The 13,030-nt window shown below is 39.7% G+C and overlaps 2 pseudogenes; one reads left to right on the top strand and one right to left on the bottom strand.

The window, feature by feature from the left end:
* Positions 1-786, bottom strand: part of LOC139027480 (zinc finger protein 180-like) — an 11,408-nt pseudogene extending 10,622 nt beyond the window's left edge.
* Positions 787-2,668: 1,882 nt separating this feature from the next.
* Positions 2,669-12,849, top strand: LOC112080837 (zinc finger protein ZFP2-like; annotated as a pseudogene).
* The last annotated feature ends 181 nt before the right edge of the window (positions 12,850-13,030 follow it).

Genomic DNA, 13,030 nt, shown 5'->3' on the forward strand with positions numbered 1-13,030 from the left:
AAAGGAGAGAGATACACGTGACATACCGACAATTTGATAAAAAACACTCCAGATTCGCTATGCATATTCATTGCTAGTAGTTTAGCATCTCTCTCCATTGAATACAGGCGGTTGACGTCAACAACCTTCATAGAATAATAAACAATAGTTTACAAAATAATAAGATGTATCCACCAATTCAAAGAAAGGACAGGTGGGAGCTAGACAACGCGCAGTGCCGCTTTGTGGACAACGACTCCCTTTGTTAGGGCAGAGACATCTTGTCAGTATATCCATATCTTTGGTGTAGCCAACCCAACTCTCGCATGGCACTATTGGGGGGCACGGTGTGTAGTAAAACATCACTACACGAAAATCACACCATGCCGGTGCCCCCAGTCTGCGGTCAGCAGATAGACCTTCTCAAATTATATATGTTAAGTCACTTTTTGAAAAACGGAACGGAGAAAACAAGGGGTAGCTTGCTCTACGTCGTCCTGATTCTAGACATATCAGTCATCATTCCTAGGGCCCTTCATCGAAGAGGTATTGACGAGAGAACTCCGAATATCCAAAGTTAAAAACAAATTTAAAAGCGGTACTTTACTGGTGTTAATCACATATCCCATCTCCTCCTCTTCATCTTTCAATGTGACAGTAATTCCCCTTCCTTCTTCACTCCAAAAACGGCATTCCCTCTTTTCTCTTCCTCTCCTCTTTCATCTGACCGCGTCTTCTCATTCATCTTTCACAGCATCAAACCTCTACTTTCTTGTTTACTGTGACATCCTCCTATCCTTCTCTCTTTCACGACAATGTTCAGCCCAGAGCTTTCTTTCTCCGTCCAGCAGACCTCTTCTTTAAAACGGAGGGGAGTAGTTTAGGGAGCTCATGTTCGGGGATGTTAGTAGCTAGCTATCATTAGCGACTAGGCTAGTGCTAACTTAACCAGCCAGCTACTATAGCTGACTAATAAAAAACAACGTAAATATTAAACTAAATAGTTCACAAGTAGATACGACAGAAGTGTTGTCTAAAACAAGTAGGTAAATTATAGACGGAAAGCGTATAAATAGCTTGAATATTTTCGGCTATGTTGGCTAGCAAACTACCGAGGTGGTTGACTAGCTGTTTATGAAGAAACCGTCCACTAGATTATACGTCAAGCTAGCAGAATTGCCTGAAAGACGCACATCGCCGTCTTGCTGACTGGAGTGGGAAACGCAGTTAAAATATTTGTTTTTCTTATGTACAGACAAAAGATTGTTTTTAAATGGATTTAATTAAATACACTAATTATTATTGAGACATACAAAGAAAGGAATGTTGTTGATTGATTAGTGCGAACAAAACAATGTTTACTACAGCACATTTAAGACAGTTTTCATTAAGTCAAACTAAATCTAAATAAGTAGCTAGCTGCTCTACATGGTGTAACAATACATCATGTAGATGTATATAATGAACAGACTAGGTCCATACTGCTCCTACATGGTGTAGCAAATACTCACATGTAGATGTATGATAGTGAACAGACTAGGTCTATACTGGCTCCACATGGTGTAACAATACATCATCGTTAGATAATGTATATAATGAACAGACTAGGTCTATACTGCTCCTACATGGTGTAACAATACATCATGTAGATGTATATAGTGAACAGACTAGGTCTATACTGCTCCTACATGGTGTAACAATACATCATGTAGATGCATATAATGAACAGACTAGGTCTATACTGCTCCTACATGGTGTAACAATACATCATGTAGATAGATGTACACTACCATTCAAAAGTTTGGGGTCAACTAGAAATGTCCTTGTTTTTTAAAGAAAATCTAATTTTTTCATTTATTTACCTGTTTTTGCTTTCTCGTAATGGGGTATTGTGATGTCAATATGGGGCAATGTGATGTCTTATGGGATATTGTGATGTCATTATTGGGTATTGTGTGTAGATTGATATTTTATCCATTTTAGAATAAGGCTGTAACGTAACAAAATGTGGAAAAGGTGAAGGGGTCTGAATAATTTCCGAATGCATTGTATATATAGGGGCAGTACTTAGTGACATCACTTCATGAAACAGGAGGTACCAATATATAACATAGGTTCAATATCAACAATATCAACATTCAATGCATCAAAATACACGACCAAGCTGGAAGTGGAAACGCCAGCCCAGCCACAATCCTAGAGGTTCACTGATGATCAACCTCCTCCTTCACATCTGACTATTGATGATCATCCTCCTCCTTCACATCTGACTCCTGATGATCAACCTCCTCCTTCACATCTGACTCCTGATGATCAACCTCCTCCTTCACACCTGACTCCAGTGATCAATCCAGAGCGTCTTCTTTTTGGGGGAATCCCGATGGACGACGTCATCCAATAAGCCGTCATCACCACCACCGCCCACAAGTTAATTGTCATTCGGGTTATCAATGGGAAGAGCATTAGCAATATGTCCTGTCTGGTAACTTGTCTCGTTCAATGGATTTACATTGGAAGGTGTAAAAAAAAACTCAGTCGATCTCAAACGTCCCTGATTCCTACCCTATAACTTTTTGTAAAACATTTCAAATATACATTTTAATCAACTGCGTTACCCACTCCAGTCAGCAGATGGATGTTGGGATTTAAGGCAGTGCTGCTAGTGTGACGTATAATCTAGTGGACGGAACGCTTCTTTCAACAGCGGCAACAGTTAGTCAGCCACATCCGTAGCTTGCTAGCCAAAATAGCTGAACCAATAAAGCTATTTAGACGCTTTAGTGTATATTAGCCACTGTGTTTTAAACCCACTTCTGTCGTCTAGTTAGTTATCCGATTTAATTTCATATTTACGGCGTTGTTATTAGTCAGCTAGCGGGCTGGTTAAGTTAGCATTAGCCTAGCTAGCTAACATCTCCGACCATGAGCTTACTAAACTACTCTCGTCCTGCTAAAGAAGAGGAGGTCTGCTGGACGGAGAAAGAAGCTCTCGTCAAAGAGGAGAAGGAAGAGCATGATATCACAGTAAAACAAGAAGTTGAGGATGAGGCTGTTGTAGTTAAAGAAGAGAAAGACGGTTCGGTGAAAGAAGAGGAAGACGCGTTCAGCGTGAAAGAGGAGGAGGATGTTGCAGTGAAAGAAGAGGGGGAAGAGAAAGAAGAGGATGCAGTTTTTGGAGTGAAAGATGAGGTGGAGATGACTTTCACATCGAGAAAGGAGGGGGAAGAAGAGAAGGAAACTGGGTATCTAGTTCCGGTTTCCCAAACGCATCTTAAGGCATCCAGTGGTGAACTTAGCCGTAAAATGGTTTTGAGAAACCGTTCCCTGATTAACACTAGTAAGTACTGTCTTAAATACAGAGGCACAAACTCTGCAGTTGTTGAACTGATGTGTGGCGTTAAAGGGGAAATATGCAATTGCTACATCCATATTGTGACATTACAATTATTTATTTATAGCCATTGATTCTTGAAGAATATAACACATGCCTCATGAGCTTAGTTCAACTGTTGTACCCCATCAGAACCCCAAATAAGCTTTTTTTACTCCAATGTCTAGAAACAATGTAAACCAACACTGTATAGCCTCAACATGGTTAAAACTATAATGCTGATATCATGGATGGTCAGTCCTTGCCTCCATAGGTCTGTCTATGAATTAGAGACTAGTTACAGTTCTCCAGCCCCATCCATCATCGTATTACCAAAACAGTGGTGGAATTGCAGCTTTGATATTGTTTCAACTGCAGATTGGTTTGTTGATTGATGTGTGGCTTTTTTAAAGGGACAACCTAGGATTTAAACTGAAACAAAATGGCTGCTCAGAGACTTTGTTTGGTAAACGGCTGAGGGATGGGGGCTGGAGAAATGTAACCACTCAAATTCATAGAGAAAGCTATTGTATCAACCTTAACCCAAAACCTAGCGATCTCGTCAAGAAGTTCAGACATCTTGGCGTAACAGTTAAAAGGTGTTGGCTTGACAGTCACTGGACCCAGATTTGAGTCCAGCTCAGGGCTACCCCCTGAATTCACTACACTATGAATACAAGAACTGGCCATCCATGAGGTCAAAATTATAGTTTAACCAGGTCTCTAGGCTATATAGTGTATTCTAGAATTCATCCATGATGTCATAGTGATAGTTTAACCAGGTTTCTAAGATATATAGTATATTCTAGAATTGCCAGTGTAGATTTCCTGTGGGGGTCAAATTGTTAGAGCTGTTGATAAGTCATTGTATAATATTCAGCCAATTTATTTTCATGCCATTACATCAATATTGCCCAACCAGAAGAGAAAACAAATATTCCTGAACCACCTCCTCCTGCTGGCCTTCGTAAATTCTTACGTTGCTGGTAATAGGCTACACAAGCAGTCGGCAACCTACATTTGGAGTGTAAATTTATCTGACCTTTTCTACCGATCTGCGTGCCAGTTATGATTTTAATATGCACATTTTACTGGAGCAGTTTCATTTAATTTATAATAGTATCTCAAAATCATTGTCTGTGATTAATTTACATTCTATCTAAATCTAAATGAAAATTACACAAATCTAAAAGTGACTTTTATTGCCATTGCCAACTATGTAAAAAATAGCCTACATAAAGCCAACAAATAAAAACATTGCAAACAAATCCTATAAATCACATGACCTGTCTACAACAAACTTGAAACATTGTATAAAATATTCTGGGCTCTCAGTTTCCCGCGCCAGTGAGTTTGGGACAGACACAGCTGTAGGCTATTTGTGAAAGGGATAAGAAGTAATCAGGTATTTTATGACATTTCCACTGGATCAGAGCATTACATTTTTCCCTTTTGTGCCGAGTGGTTATCGAAAGGGCGGGAGCTGGAAATATTTTTTAAATACTTTGAGGAGTTATTCTCATTTGCAATTGATTTTGATTAGACTTTGTTCACTTGCTGTTTGAGGTGAAAAAAATGTGCTTTGAGAAATCAAATCAAATTTTATTTGTCACATACACATGGTTAGCAGATGTTAATGCGAGTGTAGCGAAATGCTTGTGCTTCTAGTTCCGACAATGCAGTAATAACCAACAAGTAATCTAACCTACGAACATTCCACAACTACTACCTTATAACACGAGCAAGTAGTAAAGGATAAAGATATGTTACATAAAGATAATAGGATGAATGAGTGAATGGTACAGAACGGCATAGGCAAGATGCAGTAGATGGTATAGAGTACAGTATATACATGAGTGAGTAATGTAGGGTATATAAACATAAAGTGGCAATAGTTTAAAGTGGCTAAGTGATACATTTTTACATAATTCCATCAATTCCCATTATTAAAGTGGCTGGAGTTGAGTCAGTATGTTGGCAGCGGCCACTAAATGTTAGTGGTGGCTGTTTAACAGTCTGATGGCCTGAGATAGAAAGCTGTTTTTCAGTCTCTCGGTCCCTGCTTTGATGCACCTGTACTGACCTCACCTTCTGGATGATAGCGGGGTGAACAGGCAGTGGCTCGGGTGGTTGTTGTCCTTGATGATCTTTATGGCCTTCCCTGTGACATCGGGGTGGTGTAGGTGTCCTGGAGGGGAGGTAGTTTGCCCCGGTGATGCGTTGTGCAGACCTCACTACCTCTGGAGAGCCTTACGGTTGTGGGCGGAGCAGTTGCCGTACCAGCGGTGATAACGCCCGACAGGATGCTCTCGATTGTGCATCTGTAGAAGTTGAGTGCTTCTAGTGTGCTTTTGGTGACAAGCCGAATTTCTTCAGCCTCCTGAGGTTGAAGAGGCGCTGCTGCGCCTTCTTCACAACGCTGTCTGTGTGGGTGGACCAATTCAGTTTGTCCGTGATGTGTACACCGAGGAACTTAAAACTTTCCACCTTCTCCACTACTGTCCGTCGATGTGGATAGGGGGTGCTCCCTCTGCTGTTTCCTAAAGTCCATAATCGTCTCCTTTGTTTTGTTGACGTTGAGTGTGAGGTTATTTTCCTGACACCACACTCGAGGGCCCTCACCTCCTCCCTGTAGGCCGTCTCGTCGTTGTTGGTAATCAAGCCTACCACTGTAGTGTCGTCCGCAAACTTGATGATTGAGTTGGAGGCGTGCATGGCCACACAGTCATGGGTGAACAGGGAGTACAGGAGAGGGCTCAGAACGCACCCTTGGGGGCCCCTGTTGAGGATCAGCGGGGTGGAGATGTTACCTACCCTCACCACCTGGGGGCGGCCCGTCAGGAAGTCCAGGACCCAGTTGCACAGGCGGGATCGAGACCCAGGGTCTCGAGCTTGATGACGAGTTTGGAGGGTATATGGTGTTAAATGCTGAGCTGTAGTCGATGAACAGCATTCTCACATAGGTATTCCTCTTGTCCAGATGAGAAGCTCACAACTCATTAGTGGTGCAGCATTAAGACAATCAGAATACTATGAGACATCCCTGTAACTGCCAGTTAGACTTACAGGTTATGTCGTTGTTTTGTGTTTGAATTGTTTACGTGTCCGCTGTGCGGGGAAATGATAAGAGAAGCGGAACTACGTAGCTAATAACTGTTGTAACGGGGATCCTTATTGTAGCAACACACTTTTGGAGGGAARGCAATCCCGCGCTGTGTTAGCTAAGTTTTCMTGTCATCGGGTGTAGTTCATAAAGTTTGAAGCGTATATGTTAGGATGGTAACGTTATAATAATTAAGGATGAAGCGTGAATTCATGCCAGGAATAATAAGTGTGAAGCTTGATTTCCTCCCTTCTGTAATAAGCAGCCAATGAGGTATTTTTCCTTTATTCATGTGTTTAATCTAATACTGTTATAGCGCCAGCTAAACTGTTTATGTATGTAAGCACTTCAGAGTTATACCAAGCTAATAAGTCACTCGTAAGATAAGGTTGTAAGAGTGTGCTTAACTGTATTTTTCATTTACTTTATAGTTCTCACGGAAGGTGATAATTCTGACTAAATCTACATAATTAAAGCCGGCAGTTAAAATCAAGGAACGGTTGTGCTCGTGGTTACTGGAGGGAGCTACATCCCCAAATGGGCACATTTATAGACCTACATTTGCGAACAGGCCAGTGTATTTGGCTATGCCGGATTAAGTGATATGACATGCTATTCTATAAAATCCTTTCTCCGTAATTAATATTACCTGATTGAGCTAATCATGTAAATGTAATTAACTAGAAAGTCGGGGCACCATGAAATAATATTTATAGAGCTGTTATCTTCCGAATAAACTCTTAAAGACCTAGTAATATTTTACATCAATAGCAGTCAATATTAATCGTCACCTTATTTCAGTCTCATCTGAAAGTTGTAAATTCTTGGTTATCTTCACGAACCCTGGCTAACAAGTTGAATCAGCAATACAAAATTGGGTTTAATTATTTACTAAATACCTAACTAATCACACAGAATTACATATACACAGAATGAATCATACCTTTGATTACAAATTACGTCATAAAGGAAAACGTCCCTAGCGGGCGGAACAGATATGACAGCTGGTTACACAAAAGAAAAGGGGGCTGGGTTTGAGTGAAAGAGCGGGAAGACTTGAGGAACAAAGGGAGAAGCCATGCTATCGTAAATACAGTATCTTATGCATTCTAAATTACCGCCCATTTGGAAAAGGAAAATGCAATAAATATTTACTCTGAGCTGCGCTTCGGTAGGTTGGTGGTAGATGGAAGGCCGTGTTGCTTTGAAGAATGTCTCTGCTGGTAAATTGAATACGTTGTAGTAACGTCATTGTGTGGTAGACGGGATACTCTGTCTGTTCTTTCCTAGCCCACGTTTGCAGCTGCTGTTGCCAACTGAACGGCTAGGAGGTATCACTTCTGTAGTGAATAAGAGTTCAAAGTTCATACCATTCGCAACCAAAGCTCACACTGAGGTTGGCTTAGTTCTGTAGTTGACATCTGAACCATTCTGACATCGGATTGTCATCCTAACATCCCCGGAACAGGAGGTTACATTTTCGTCAAGGCTTTATATAGTGAAGGGAGAAGGGTGTGTTTAAAAGTTTTATAACCCATGTCTCTTCACAGGGGCGGGCCACTGATTGAGCAGAGCCCTAACCTTATGAAAACCAAATCTCTCATTTGGAAGCTAAAATTACATTTAATCTCTTCATCAATAATTTTATATTCAAACATTTAAATTTAACAACAATTCCATGTGAATCCGATAACTACAATGTGCAGACTTTCCACTGTAGAGTTTGTCATCCTATCATTGATGAGAATGTCTCAGATGACAACCGAACTGACATCGTATTCATTAAGTTCCACCGCATATGTTCAATTGGTCGGATTACCAGAATATGGTTCATTTCCCCCCACCTTCTGATGTTCCCAGAATCTCTATGTTAACCAAAGGATTTTCAAATGTCACATCAGTAGGGTAGAGAGAGGAAAAAGGGGGGAGAGGTATTTATGACTGTCATAAACCTACCCCCAGGCCAACGGCATGACACCAGGTAGACTAGTCCTACTTCTATATGCGTAATTAGGTGTGTGCGTCCTTACTCAACATTGACAGGAGTGTTTCAAACAAAAGACAATTAATACATTTACAAAACTGACGCATCTTGCGGGGTCAGGTCTGGGTGGTCTGCCAGGGGCCGTTTCATTTAGTATCCGTTTGGGTCGGCATAGGGAATGATTGTATTTCCCATAGTATGTTGTACCGAAGTTGACCGACTGAAAGGGAGTGTAACTTTATGACTATAATTACTGTTCCCTGAAGGAGGGAAACGAGGTATCAACACCTGTTTGGCCCCGCCTGTTCCTGGGCTAGGTGAAGAGCAATATTAAATTGAATATGACCTAAGGCCCGTATTTCTGTGTTTATTATATTATAATTAAGTCTATGATTTGATATTTGATCGAGCAGTCTGACTGAGCGGTGGTAGGCAGCAGCAGGCTCGTAAGCATTCATTCAAACAGCACTTCCTGCATTTGCCAGCAGCTCTTCGCAATGCTTGAAGCACAGCTCTGTTTATGACTTCAAGCCTATCAACTCCCAAGATTAGGCTGGCAATACTATAGTGCCTATAAGAACATCCAATAGTCAAAGTTATAAGAAATACAAATGGTATAGAAATAGTCCTATAATAACTACAACCTAAAACTTCTTAACTGGGAATATTGAAGACTCATGTTAAAAGGAACCACCAGCTTTCATATGTTCTCATGTTCTGAGCAAGGAACTTAAACGTTAGCTTTTTTTACATGGCACATATTGCACTTTTACTTTCTTCTCCAACACTTTGTTTTTGCATTATTTAAACCAAATGGAACATGTTTCATTATTTATTTGAATTATATTAAGTTAAAATAAGTGTTCATTCAGTATTGTTGTAATTGTCATTATTACAAATATATATATAAAATCGTCCGATTAATCGGATTCGGCTTTTTTTGATCCTCCAATAATCGGTATCGGTTGACCTCTACTATGTTATTGTTTGGTGATGGTATGGGCCAATTTGTTTAACACTTAGTTTACAAACCCTCATTGTCAGGCTGATAGGAAAGATAGCCAAAAAGCATTTTACTGGTTGAAGTGTTTTTTTAAGTAAAAAGCAGTTGATTTGCGACAATAACACAAACATATTAAGCAGATGATTCAAACAAGCCTTACAATTATAATCCAAAGTAATGTGAAATGCACTCATAAGCAACCTGGAAATGGAGGCTATTTTTGCTGTCAGTCTATGAGAACTTCCCTATGGTGGTGAATTAGTGAATAGACACAGAGCTTAATGTGAGTTTCCTTGAGTAGCACTCCTGACTTGCGCTGTAATATTCAAAATACATTGTGAAAAACTAAAATCTTCGCTTACCATTTTTGCTCCAGGCAGATATATTACATGCTCATTAGCAGATGTACTACATCCATAACTAGCGGTTTCCTCATTAGCAGGGAGGAGTTTCTGCATCAAATTGTGTGTGCATTGACCTCGGGCCGCAATTTTAGCAAACCCAGAGAAAGGGGCCTATATTGGAGACCAAAAGTTGTCTGGCACAGTGCTTAGGATTTCAACAACTTGAATAACAAAATATGACTATTGTTGCTAACTTGACTCTCTTAATTGTCAAATTTAACAGACATCAATTGTTGTACAACTTCATGGGTATGCTCTGGGCATCACCTTTTACCTCAAATAAACAGTGGATTTCTGCTGTTGTGGGCCATTAACCATCTGTCTGACTTTGATTCACACAGGAGAGAGACTTGACTATCGTGGGTCCTCTGGGGATCCTCAACAACATCATGATGCTGACGAGGCAGAGAAGAGTCTCTCCAGATCAGAACTCCTCAAGAAACACCTGCAGAGACCCACAGGGAAGAAATCTAACTGCTGCTCTGGCTGTGGGAAAAGATTCAACTCTTCAGTAAAACTTAAAATACATCAAAGAATTCACACTGGAGAGAAATCTTTTGGCTGTGATCAATGTGGGAGGAGTTTTACTGCACCTAGCCATCTGACTATACACCAGAGAACACACACAGGAGAGAAACCTCATAGCTGTGATCAATGTGGGAAGAGTTTTTCTCGGCCAGACAGCCTGATGGTACACCAGCGGGGACACACAGGAGAAAAACCTTATAGCTGTGATCAATGTGGGAAGAGTTTTACTACATCTGGCCAGCTTACTTTACACCAAGAGAAAATGCACACAGGAGAAAACCTTATAGCTGTGATCTATGTGGGATAGTTTTACTACATCTGGCCAGCTGACTATACACCAGAGAATGCACACAGGAGAGAAACCTTATAGCTGTGATCAATGTGGGAAGAGTTTTACATCATCTGGCCAGCTGACTTTACACCAGAGAATACACACAGGAGAGAAGCCTTATAGCTGTGATCAATGTGGGAAGAGTTTTACTACATCTGGCCAGCTGACTTTACACCAGAGAACACACACAGGAGAGAAACCTTATAGTTGTGATCATGTGGGAAGAGTTTTACGAGATCTGACCATCTGATGTTACACCAGAGAATACATACAGGAGAGAAATCTTATAGATGTGATCAATGTGGGAAGAGTTTTACTAGATCTGGCCATCTGACATTACACCAGAGAATACACACAGGAGAGAAGCCTTATAGCTGTAATCAATGTGGGAAGAAATACTCTGATAAAAGATCTCTGATTAAACATCAGAAAATACATGAAGGAGTTGTTTCATGATATCAATGAAGTAATGTCACAATGTAGAATGTTTTAACATTGTAGAAGGATTATTTTAATAATGTCACAATGTAGAACCCTAAATGTTTGCCCCCTTTTCTATTGATTTCAACATGATATGTATATTAGCCTCAGGGGAAAGATCCAGGCTCTGAATTGAAAGAGTACTATTTATGTGATTTAACAAAAAGTGACTAACAAAAAAAKAGTTGTGTTACACTTACTGTGTTGGTGACCCACTTGAATCAAAATGCAACATTTCAAAATGTAGCTAGCTGTTTTCTACAAATTGTCCTCTAACCAGTGATGTACACATTATTCCCAGATTCCGTGTGGTTTTTGAGCTGTTAGTTTTAACAGGACGTGCAACCTCATCTCCCTCCTCGCACAATTGATTTCAACATGATATCGATGAGTAATGACAAATAAGTGTTGCGTTCCTTTGTTTAGTGAGCCCTAAATATAAATGCATCACTCCAAATGTAGCTGACTGTCTTCTGCAGGTTGTCCTCTAACCAGTGAGGTAAAATATATCTCCCATTTCCATGTTTTTTTTTTAGTTGTGTTCATTTCAACAGCACATACAACCTGATTTCCCCCCTAATCAATATCAGTGATTTATTGCTACTTGTCAAAACATAAGCGTTTCGGGTGCAGTTTATAAGGTGCTTGTTTTAAAAAATACAAGTAATATGATTATTGTGGCAGATGTTTGTGTACATAGCACATTTTATGTTTAGCTTTTCAATTTATCCCAAACTGTTTCTGCATATTGGTTATTGATTTGGAAACTTGTAAAAAAAAAAAAAAATAATAATATTGGAAAGACATTGAAAACAAAGTCCAATATGCGTTCGGTTGTAGTTGAATGTGAAAGTTAAAAATGTTGTTTTGGGTTGTTTTTTTCAATGACTTTAAAACAACTTAATTTCAACGTACTTGCAGCCTATACACATGGACGCAGTATAATAAATTGGTCTATCAATTTTATTAACAATCCTACATCACTCCAGCATTTCTAGTCAACACTCAAGTGCTAATTGTCTTTATTCCACTACTGAAGAAGCATGACTCAAATCACCTCATATTTCAAACATTCAGCCTGACAAAAGATACATGTTTTATTATTCCATGCCTCACCATTAAGTGAATTATTGCCAATACATATTAACAAAGGGGTGTACATTTGGTTTTGATATTTCATGTTTAATATTCATGTAACATTTAGTAATCATAAATATTTATGCAACCAACTGACAATATTTGGGTACAATTATATTGACATTGTTGCCCTGCTTTTAGAACATCGGGGTTCATTCTCAGATGTGCCAACCCAAATGTACTAGAGCATGACATTGGGGACTGGGCCCCGATCCAACAACATGCCTATCTAGTGAACCCTGAAAAGAGAGAGAAGCGCTGCAGTTAGGTGGAAAGTTACTACGGATATTGCAGGAGTTTCCTCTTAAAATCAGACATGTCCGTAGTGAGGACAACTTGGTTGCTGATTTTCTCAAGGGTGGGCAGTCATAAAGATTTGTGTTTTGCTTTTAGCCAGTGAGTTGCCATGGATCTTATTTTGACTGCACGTTTTTCCGTATTGGAGATTAGTTTTGTTTGGGCTCGTTCCAAGGGGACGAGAGTTCTAGAAGCTAGTGAGTTTTAGGATTCTATAGAAAGAAAAAGGAGAAGATACGATTGTATATTATGATTTAGAAATGTGTTTTTTCTTGTTTTTAATTGTTGACAGCCAGTAGACACCATGTTTAAATTGTAGAAGGTGAAGCATTGTAGTTGATTATAATGTGAAATTAAAGTTGTATTCTGTTGGTGGTAAGCAAACTTTCCAACAGAAATATAGAATATATTTGT

Source organism: Salvelinus sp. IW2-2015, unplaced genomic scaffold (genome assembly GCF_002910315.2).
Source record: "Salvelinus sp. IW2-2015 unplaced genomic scaffold, ASM291031v2 Un_scaffold16525, whole genome shotgun sequence".
Lineage (NCBI taxonomy): Eukaryota > Metazoa > Chordata > Actinopteri > Salmoniformes > Salmonidae > Salvelinus > Salvelinus sp. IW2-2015.